This window comes from Austrofundulus limnaeus, unplaced genomic scaffold (assembly GCF_001266775.1).
Source record: "Austrofundulus limnaeus strain Quisiro unplaced genomic scaffold, Austrofundulus_limnaeus-1.0 Scaffold92, whole genome shotgun sequence".
NCBI lineage: Eukaryota > Metazoa > Chordata > Actinopteri > Cyprinodontiformes > Rivulidae > Austrofundulus > Austrofundulus limnaeus.
Window position 1 is genome coordinate 307,131 of NW_013952494.1, and position 9,868 is coordinate 316,998.

General features: G+C 37.7%; 1 long non-coding RNA gene across 2 annotated transcripts in view; it reads left to right on the top strand.

Moving 5' to 3' along the window:
* The first annotated feature begins 6,392 nt into the window (after positions 1–6,392).
* The window catches only part of LOC106520422 (uncharacterized), a 15,458-nt gene continuing 11,982 nt past the window's right edge, over positions 6,393–9,868 (top strand). For both annotated transcript variants that reach the window (XR_001310551.1, XR_001310550.1), the window contains exons 1-2: positions 6,393–8,743; positions 9,057–9,169. This is a non-coding gene — a long non-coding RNA (uncharacterized LOC106520422). The remainder of the gene's footprint in view (positions 8,744–9,056; positions 9,170–9,868) is intronic.

Sequence of the window (9,868 nt, forward strand, 5' to 3'; positions counted from 1 at the left end):
GCCTTTATGGCCTCTCTGGCAGGCACAGAGAAAAAGGAGAAAAGTAAAAAAAATATATATACATAAAAAGAAAACAGAATTCTTGGATACATCGGATCAACTCAGACATAACCTGAAAGCATCAATAAAGCTGATCACATGAATTTAATGACAACTAAAATTGACTTTAAGTTGTTTTACCTCATTACTTATCAAACCCAATCACAACAACAAAGAAATCTGTCAAGACAATAAATCTGTCAAAATTGCAAGGGTCAAATGTTTCAGAGTGTGTGTGAGTGCTACACAATCAAGCATGCACATTTTTATTTATACACTCACACTTATTTAGTTACTTTACTATAAATTCTGTCTTACTCTAAATGCCTGTTTTTCTTGGTCTGAGGAGCTGGGTGTAGTCTAAGTGATTCAATTAGCATTACTAGATTAGAACTGTCCATCCATCCTTCCTCTGTTTCCCAACACATTCATCCCAGTCCTAGTTAAAACACTGGGGGATCTCCTCCACTCCACCTCCACTCCGCCAAAGTCTTTTATGATGTCCATAAAATGGAAGAGTGCAGCTTTACTTGAACTAATAATATCTGAGCTTACAGGGCTGTGATTGATGATCTTTAAAGCCAGCCCGATCGGTCTCATCTTTCTTCAGATTTTTATCACTGACTTGTTTGCAGTCATGTGCAATCACAAGCACCAGGAGAGGTAACAAGTGCTTGATGTATGATGCTTGAGGCATTTTTGTCAGCTGTGCATTTCCCTTTCCCTCTTCTCTCTCTTTGCTTTGTTTTTTTATTTATTTTTTTAACTTCTATTTTAACTCAAGGCTTTTATTTGTTGCATCTCTAGGATTGTTTTGGACTATTGGTTTACTGTGTTCTTTCTTTGTCAGTCTGTTTAGCTGCTTGCTTTTCTATTTTTTTCATATTTTTTTTTCAGATGGTGGGCATGTCTTTTTTGTGGGGTGGAACAAGAAGTAAGCACACTGTGTTTCCTTATTTGGCCTTGAGATGGACTTTAGGTCTATTTTGTATCATATGGTCTCTGATTTATAAAGCGTATTTATCTCACGAAGATGTTTTTGAATTTTGTGACTATTTGGGGTAACACTTCTTATTGTTATTGACAATTTATTAGATTTAAAATTATACTTTTTATCTACAGAAGAAGAATTAAAAAGGGAGGTTTGGGAGATAGCTGTGTCCATGTCCTCCTTTTGAGCCCTTAATATCCTTCATAATGTGCTAAAAATACTCATCGTTGTGAATTTTATAAATCATCTTTATAGGATCTGTTGTTTTTCCTTTCACATAGCTTCTCTATGAAAAAAGCAGGAAATCTCTTTTGTGGAGTTTTCTGTAGTTCACACATGAGCATGCCCTGTCAAATGTGCACCTTCATGTGTGCATGTGTGTGTGTGTGTATGTGTGTGTTTGTCCCTACCTTGTTTCTCATCCTGATAGATAAAGAGTCCTACCTATCACTGAGGATTGTGCTGGCTGCATCTCTACAGAGAACCCAGTGCAAAAGCTAGAGCCTATTTTCCCCCCTCATCTCTCTCTGATCTCCTTTCCCTCAACATTAAGGGTTTATCTGCAGGGTTTTTTTGAAGGCATGGCCAAAGTTTGATCCCTTTTACAATGTGACGAGGCAATGGCTTTATTAAGGTAATAGAAGTTGTGGAGGAAGGTTACTGGAACAAGCAATGAAAATGTTAGACAACAGATGTTATAGACTTTGACATGGTTCCACACTACATTCTGCAAGATCATTCTCAGCCTGACTCATTAGTTTTTTGTAAGCATGTTTAAAACTTAATTACTGCACAGGTAAAATCTCATCTTCTTTCCTCGCATCATGTTCTTTTTTCCTATCTTGTCTCATTTCTCACTCTTTCTCTCTCTTTTTTTTTGCTTCAGTCATTGTTTTGCAACCATTTTTGTCCCCTACTCTTCCTTCATTTCTCCTATCTTCCTTCTTTTCTCTCCTGTCTTGGAGCCATTCTGATGATTGATTGTTTCTCTGTGGAGTCTGACAGGATGTAGAACACTCTCGGCCCCAGGGGCCCCCATACAGACTGCACCAGCTGATTAAGACTCCCTTCTTTAATCAGTTGCACAGTGCCACACCAAAACCACTCCTGTAAACATGTAAAAAATGAAGAAAGGTTCCACATCCTGAAAGATAATGTTTTTTTTTTCTAAAAAAAAAAGTGCCCTTTTTTAACTAGGCTGATACCTTCCTCTCTTGGGCTTAGGGGCTCTTGTGTATCAGTGGCAGCAGAGAAAGAAGAAAAACAAAAGGTCTTAAACTTAATAAAGTTCTCTATTGCCTCACTAAGTTAAACCTGGCCAGAGCTGAACCTATTATGGCTGGTAATACTATTACAGATAGAAATCTTATTGTTTTCCTTCTATTGAGACTAAAAGACTGACAGCCTGAGTTGTATCACATGATTGGGGTGAGAAGGTATTTGAATGATGTCAGAGAGCATGTGGCATAGCCCGAGCTGATACGGTGAAAGCTAATGGTATTTTTTTCTTTTCTTTTCTTTTTTTTATTTTTTTGTGAAGGAGATAATCACTTTTACATTCAGCCACTCTTTATCTAAATAACACTGATTATGAAAAAAGGGTTGTAAATGAAGAGTTATCATAGTTTGTTAACATTACATTATTGAATTAACCAGAAGGTCACTGTAGTTGATGCTTAAAACTTTTTTCAAGTCAAATACAGAACATTTGCAGTCTAAGGGCATGCCTTGAATTTCATTGTCATTCATTCCAAATCAAGAGCAACTTTCATCTAAAATTGTTTAATAGAGGCTCAACTATTTAAATACGACTTATAGAGCAATGAAAAGACTCAACCCAGTGTAATGTGGGATATCACTGCAGAATGCTTTTTTATTATTATTTGAAAACACTTCCAGAATTTTGTTTTCTTCACTCTTCATAAGATTTTATTTGGGACTGCAACATCCAACCCAGCACAAGTCCACTGTAGTATAAAGAACAAGCCTTTATCTGTCCAGCTATTTGCAGTTATATCTGTAAGGATGGCTGACCAGCCTTGGTAAATGCAAACGGGGGCTAGCCTGATGGTGCTGGAAACCCTGGGCCTGGTTCCAACAGAGTTCAAGCCTCATCGAACTTTGGGCCAGTTCCAAATTGGTGCTAATATGGTTGGGGTGCGGTGGTTAACTAAGTGTTACACATACTATGGTCTTTCAGAGAATAGAAGTTTCAGATGAGAAGTCTTTCCTGCATGTGTTGTGCATGTTTTTGAGTACAACTTTGTGCTTAAACACTCTTTCTCTATAATGTGGGTGTGCAGCGTCTTGCCTGAGGGTGTGTTTAGTATTTTCACCATGCTCACATTTGTATCTGTCTGTGTTTTTTCTTCCTTTCCCTTCCTGCTGATGCCATCAGTACACACATTGTGACTGATGACAGTCGTTGCCACAGTCTGATGCTCTGCAGCTTAATGCCTTTTTTTGTTTATTAATTAACTGCAAGACATATATGCTCAGAGACACCTATTGATTCTGTTGCTGCATTAATTGATTTTGTGCTTCACTAATCATATTGTTGCTGCAAAACCATTATTTGGCCTCTGCATTGTTTTTGTACTTTAGTCCTGTGTGTTGATGTGCTGTGTCATCCGTAGTCCTGTGGGTGAAGTGTTGAAAGTGGTTATCGATAGGTATATCCCTGTTTTTATTATGTTGTTGTATATAAGATTATGGGAGAAACTTAATAGATTCAAATGAGGATCCATTTGGGTAAAAAAACTAATTTTAATGTGACTACTTTAAAGAATTGTGGAGTCCTGCTACAAAAACACTGATGATTTAATCAATTAGAAAAGTACAAATACATCACAGAAAAAAAAAACATAAATTCACCATGCTTTTTTCACGTGATCTTTTGTGGAAAACTATGTAACTGCATGAGATCTCATCAAAAATGTTTCAAAATCACACAAAAAAGTGCAAAATATGTGTTTCACATGTTTAATCAATGTTTCCACAGATAAAATTATGTATTTTTCTACATGTGAGATTCATGTTCTTTTGTCTGTTTCCAAAATTACACAAGATAATGTGTAAAACATGTATTTCATGTAATAAATTATTACCTATGTGGTTTTACAAATGTGAACTTTGTGTACCAACACAAGAAATGTGTGTAAAACATGTTGCAGTAATGTTGCATCTTATTTTCCCATGTTTTTCCATGAGAAATGTGATTTATTTATTTATTTATTTATTTTTTGCATGGGAAGTTCTTGTGGTTTTATTGTAAGGGTTATCACTAATCACCCTGGTTCTTTTTTCCCCTCATAATATCTATGCGTTCTTGTTCTGCAGCAAAACTCGCTTGCAAACCAGCTCTGTTCTTGTTGTCTAAACCACATCTAAAAATACTGCTGGTTCTCAAAGTGTTTGCTTGTTTTTTGTGTTTCTGTAATATCCCATCAGATGGAACCACATAAATCAGAAAAAAAGGAAAATCAAAACCAAATCCTCTGAGCATTTTTCAAACAAAGCCTTGTCTTCTTTGTGGCTTGAGTTAAGGAAACATTGACCTCTAAAGCGAAAACTCTTCTGATTCTCATTTTCTCTTTTTCTCATTCTGATACTTTATACTTTTACAAACTTGTAAAAGTATAAAGTGATGAAAAAGAAGTCAACTTAAATTCTACAGTGCAACAGCAGAAGCAAGCCCAGAAGATAGTATTTTCTTACAGTACCACTGTGTCATTAAAACAAACAGATTCTAGTGTTTGCGTGCATCTGATTGCCAAGGACTCCCCAGTGAGTCTGACCGGAGGTTACAGTGTAACCAAAGCATCTGTCTTCTGCTCACCACCCAGATCAGCTGGTTCAGCTTGACTGGGCCCAGTTGTCTAGGTTTCATACTGACAACTGTCTGGGAAAGGTCTGTCTGGAGTTCAAGTACATTAAAGTCATCCGCTCCACTCCCACTGAGCCGCAACACAGATGGCTCCAGATGCAGCTGGCACAGCATGGAGCAGCACCTGACAGCGTTCATTCAGTGGCACACACACACACAAATATACACATATACAAATACAAACACATGCTAAAACACAAACACAAACTCAGGTATACAAACTCAGTAAACCTAAATGCATGTAAATCTACCCAGACTCTCCCTCTGCGATGAAAGCTCTGACACCCGCGCTTTAAATACTTAGATGCATGCGCTCACAGCAGGAACATATGCTGCCACCCGTCTACAAATCCTCACAGTAGCACACATACGAACATGCAATTAAAAAGTCAGATTACTGCATGCCACACACATACACTCAAATGTAAACTCACACATATTGTGCTAAATTTCTAACATATGTCAGGGCATGTTGATGTGCACAGTGCAGAACCCCTTTATCTTTCTGCAGAAGCGAGCAGGAAACAAGGGGAACAGGACAGCTGAAAGAAGTTAGATTGAACATGTGCTTCATTTGTAACAGAGAGAAAAACAAACATGTTCTGTAATGCTATACTGTAATAAAGGCTACAGGGTAAAACAACCTTGGGTGAATAGGGGTGATAAATAAAACATAAACATTTAGATAGTATCATAACTGTGTTATTTGTTATCAAACAAAAGTTTGTGTTAGTTAGAAAAAGAACATTAAAACTGATAATGTAATATTACAATTACTTGTTACAATACTGAAATGATGTTCTGGCATTAAGAATTGAAAGAAAATGGATCAAACATTTTGTACCTTTATTTTTAAAAGGGGGCGGGGGCTATGTATTTTCCAGGCTCATAGTTCAATTTTAAATCACAATCAAGTAACTATGTTACCTTCAGTTTTTAATAAAATACTGTTTACAAAATATAAAAAAACTAAAATTGACTTTGCATCATACTCTATCTAAATGCTTTCAATTTGGTCATCCTACCATTTCTGGCACTCCCACTGCAGCACATCTTCACAACAATGCTTCAGGAGCAGGGTGCTCTGTGGGGAAGGATCTTGGCTCCAGACTGAATTCCGGGGTGGAGCTATGTACAAATAGATGGTTAGGCAGCTCCACATGGCCACTACAGGAGAGTCAAGGATTTCTCAAACATGTGTGAATAAGTCAAAGGAACAGGTTGGGTATATTTTTTGATGAAGTAATGACATTATAACATGATGTAAAGCTCAAAAAAGTAGATTTTACATATTACCACCCCCTTTAAATAATTAATTTATTTATTTATTAGTTTTGTATTAAAGTGTAGAACAGTGCAGTGTCATAATTGTCCCTTTTTGGATGGATTTCAGAGTTCACCACATTTTCTCTTGTAAGATGTCTAAGCTGTGAAAAAACAACAAACAGTTCAATTAATGATTTTCTGCAGCCCTGCCTTTGCAAAGCAAGTACAGTCTTTTTATTGCCTCATTTAAAGTTGACAAGACTAAATACATAATGCATTAGATCTATGCTATCTGCAACTAAAGCAAAACAATAAATCACTGTAAAACCTGTAAAATAATTCACACCTTTAAACATCTAACTGTTACTACAAATAAATGTTATTGAGATGGAAAAGTTCTTCAGATCCACTCTTCGTACTTTATACAAAACAACTTATTAACTTGAAACTCAGATTTTCCCAGTAGTATCCGTCGCTGTGGCTGTTAGCCATGCAAATTTTTCATCTACATCATTTCATTGAGTTTTAATTAACACAACAAGGATTCAGTGTCCTCAAATGACATAACTCGGAGCACAAATTCAACCTCATTAGCTCTCAGTATCTTTTCAGCCAAATGTAAGTGTGGATCAGTGCACCCAGTTTTAGTTTTATGTTTCAGATCATGTGCCTAATGAATTGATTTGTTGTTCAACCAGCTATCCCTAAACTGCCCTGCTAGGATCTCAGGCTATCCTTGTAGCTACATTTATTCTTATTATGACTTAGTGATTAAAAAGTACATCATCTTTTTTTATAATCTTTCCCATATGCCTGGCTGTCTTTTCTGTGATTCCTAAAAAGCAAAACTCTGAGCCCTTTTTGCTAGGTTGGAAACCATTTAGTGTTAGACGGTTCCTTACTAAGCTTTCTGACTTTATTCTCTAACTTTGATGATTTTCAGCAGTCTTACTCAGCTCCCTTTACACGAGTCGTTGAAGTGCCACAAAATAAGTTCTAACACATTTGCGTCCTTTGCAAAGTGTCAGGCAAGCGTTTCTCCTTCAGCTGCTGTTTGTTCTCTGACAGACAGCTGGAATTAGGGTGGTTACACAGAAACGCAGCCCATATACAAAATAAAAATAGCACTGTATGTGTTTTAGGACTATAGGACATTTACAGCCTATTCATTCATAGCAATATTCTGTTAAAAGAGAATTGTTTATTGTTCAGCAGAGACGTCGGCTTCTGTGTGCATGGTTTCACTACAAATGTCAGCGGTTCATTAAATGAAGTGCAGGGGAAAAAAAACATATTACATTTGTTCCATTCGAATTCTTGGTGCATTCAAGACTGTGTGCCGAGTGAGACCCTATACCTGCCTGTGGTACAGTGATGTCTTTAAGTGATCTATAAAATGTTATTATTTAAAACAAGCGCTTTATGGATTGCTTACGAGACATGCTTAGCACGTGATTGATCTGACCTTTCACAGACTGTCGTTCTCAGGGAAAACATCAGCCTTAACCTTTTTTAGCTGGATTACTCTGCCAGCACTTCTGCATGTGCATATATGTGTGTACGCACCTGTGTGTGTGTGTGTGTGTGTGTGTGTGTGTGTGTGTGTGTGTGTGTGTGTACATGGGTTAGCAATGGAACACATGTGTTTGTCTGCATGGTAAAATTCCATCCAGCATTGCCTGTCTCACACGCTTTTATAAGGTTTGCTTCACCGAGATGAAAATAATACATTCCTGATTGATTGATCAATCATGTCTGAAAGGGTATTTGCCAATGTGTGTGTGTGTCAGTGTGTGTGTGTGTGTGTGAGCCAAGGCTACGTAAAGCTTGATGCAGAATAGAGATTGATGGAGGCTTGCCGTGAGGAGGATACTCAGTTATCTCCTTGTAATTAAAATCCACCTCATAAAGATTATTGACTCCCTCACCACACAAACCAGCATGCTGCCTTGCTTGGCAGGGTTTCGCAAAGCGCTTCTTAAAAAATGAAAAATAGCATATTAAGCAGCACATATTTCCCATTTATGTGTTACATTTAGATGTGGTTAAGTTATCGTAATGTGCAATAAAACCTGGATGTGAAATTTGTAATCCACTTTGGAAAATTGCTTGCTGTATTGCTTTAACATTCCCTGAAAGAGCTTTTGAGATGTGTGTGCCAGGTTTATTGTACGCTATAATTTAAAAGTCCTCAACGCAGGCAGTAAATATAAATTTATTAGTGGTGGGTTTAAAAAGCCAGACTGAGGTAGCATGAATGACAGGATGCTTGAGTGTTTACAGTCTGTGTGTGCATACAGAGTGTGCTTTTGATATGTGCCAAATGAGAATGTGTTTTCTCCCAATTTGTAGTTGCCAAGTGGAAAAGATTACCATCCCAGTCCACTGTTCTGTGTCAATTTTATTTATTTTTTAATAATGAAACTAAATGATCATAATGTAGTTTTTATTACCATCTGACTCTTGGTGATTGAGGCATTTGTTTCTTTGCAGCAGATTCTTTGCACCAGAGCCCGGTGAAAATGTATTTGCTTTCTTTCCAGTCCTTGAGTTTGTAAAAGGTGAGCATCCCAGCAAAATACCAACAAAGCTTTGAGAAGAACAGGAAAAAACAAGGTGGAAGGGTTAATGACATGCATTAGGAAGTTTTAAAAATGGGTAAAACTTTGTTTAAAAGATTGTCTGCAGCAGGTAAGATGTTCATTGTTCATTACCTTTCTGCTGAACACTGCTTCAAAGTTCTCAACTACCCCTTAAAATGATACCATTTCATTCTTGAGAGTTAATTGTACTTTTCTTGGTTACGTCTTGGTGACAATGCATGTGTTACTGCTGTATCTGTCTGAACTTTTGCCCTTTCATTCATATCTTCAGCAGGTGGGGAGCTCCTTCTCTGGGGTCAGCTCCCTTGTGTTTCTCGGGTCAGTTATCATGCGGGCCTCAAACGGCTCTGGACCCCCCAGCCTGTTCCGCTGGCAGGCCGTAAGGTATGTGTCAAAGAGACTGCGCAAATGATGTTTTCAGGCTCCAAGTGTGGAGCAGATGAAGGCCTCGGGTTTTTTTTTTTCTGAAAAATGAGTTTCAGCAGGAATAAGCATGAATTCTTAAAGGGTTCGTTCACACTGATTCCCTTTTGTCTAAAAGCTGAGTTTGCATCGCTTTTCAGCTCTCACTAGCAGTCATTAGTGTGAGCTGAGCTGGTGAAGGACTGGGATATGTCTTGAATTCTAACTAGACCTAAATGAATCTATCTTGTTTTATAAAATCAATCCCTTTGTTCTTACCATTATAAACTTGAATCATTTCATCCTGTGGCAACAATCCAATGCGACACAGCATTACATAAAAATTATTGTACAAAACATGTCATCAACCAGTCTTTTTATACAGTATGTTATGATTTGTGTCTGTGTTAATGTTTTATTTAAGTTTCTGTCTTGTCATCTGTTTTCTTCCTCCTGTTTGCCTTTGCTCCAGCCCYGCCCACTCTCACCTGCTCCTCATGTTTCTCTCCCAGGTGTTTCCTGTTTGTGCTTGTTAGTCTCATCTTTATATTCTGTGTCTTGTCTTCAGTTCCCTGTCTGATCATTGTGATGTTTACAGCCTGTATGTTTGTTGCCTTGCCTTGCCTTGCCTTGCCTTGCCTTGCCTTGCCTTGCCTTGCCTTGCCTTGCCTTGCCTTGCCT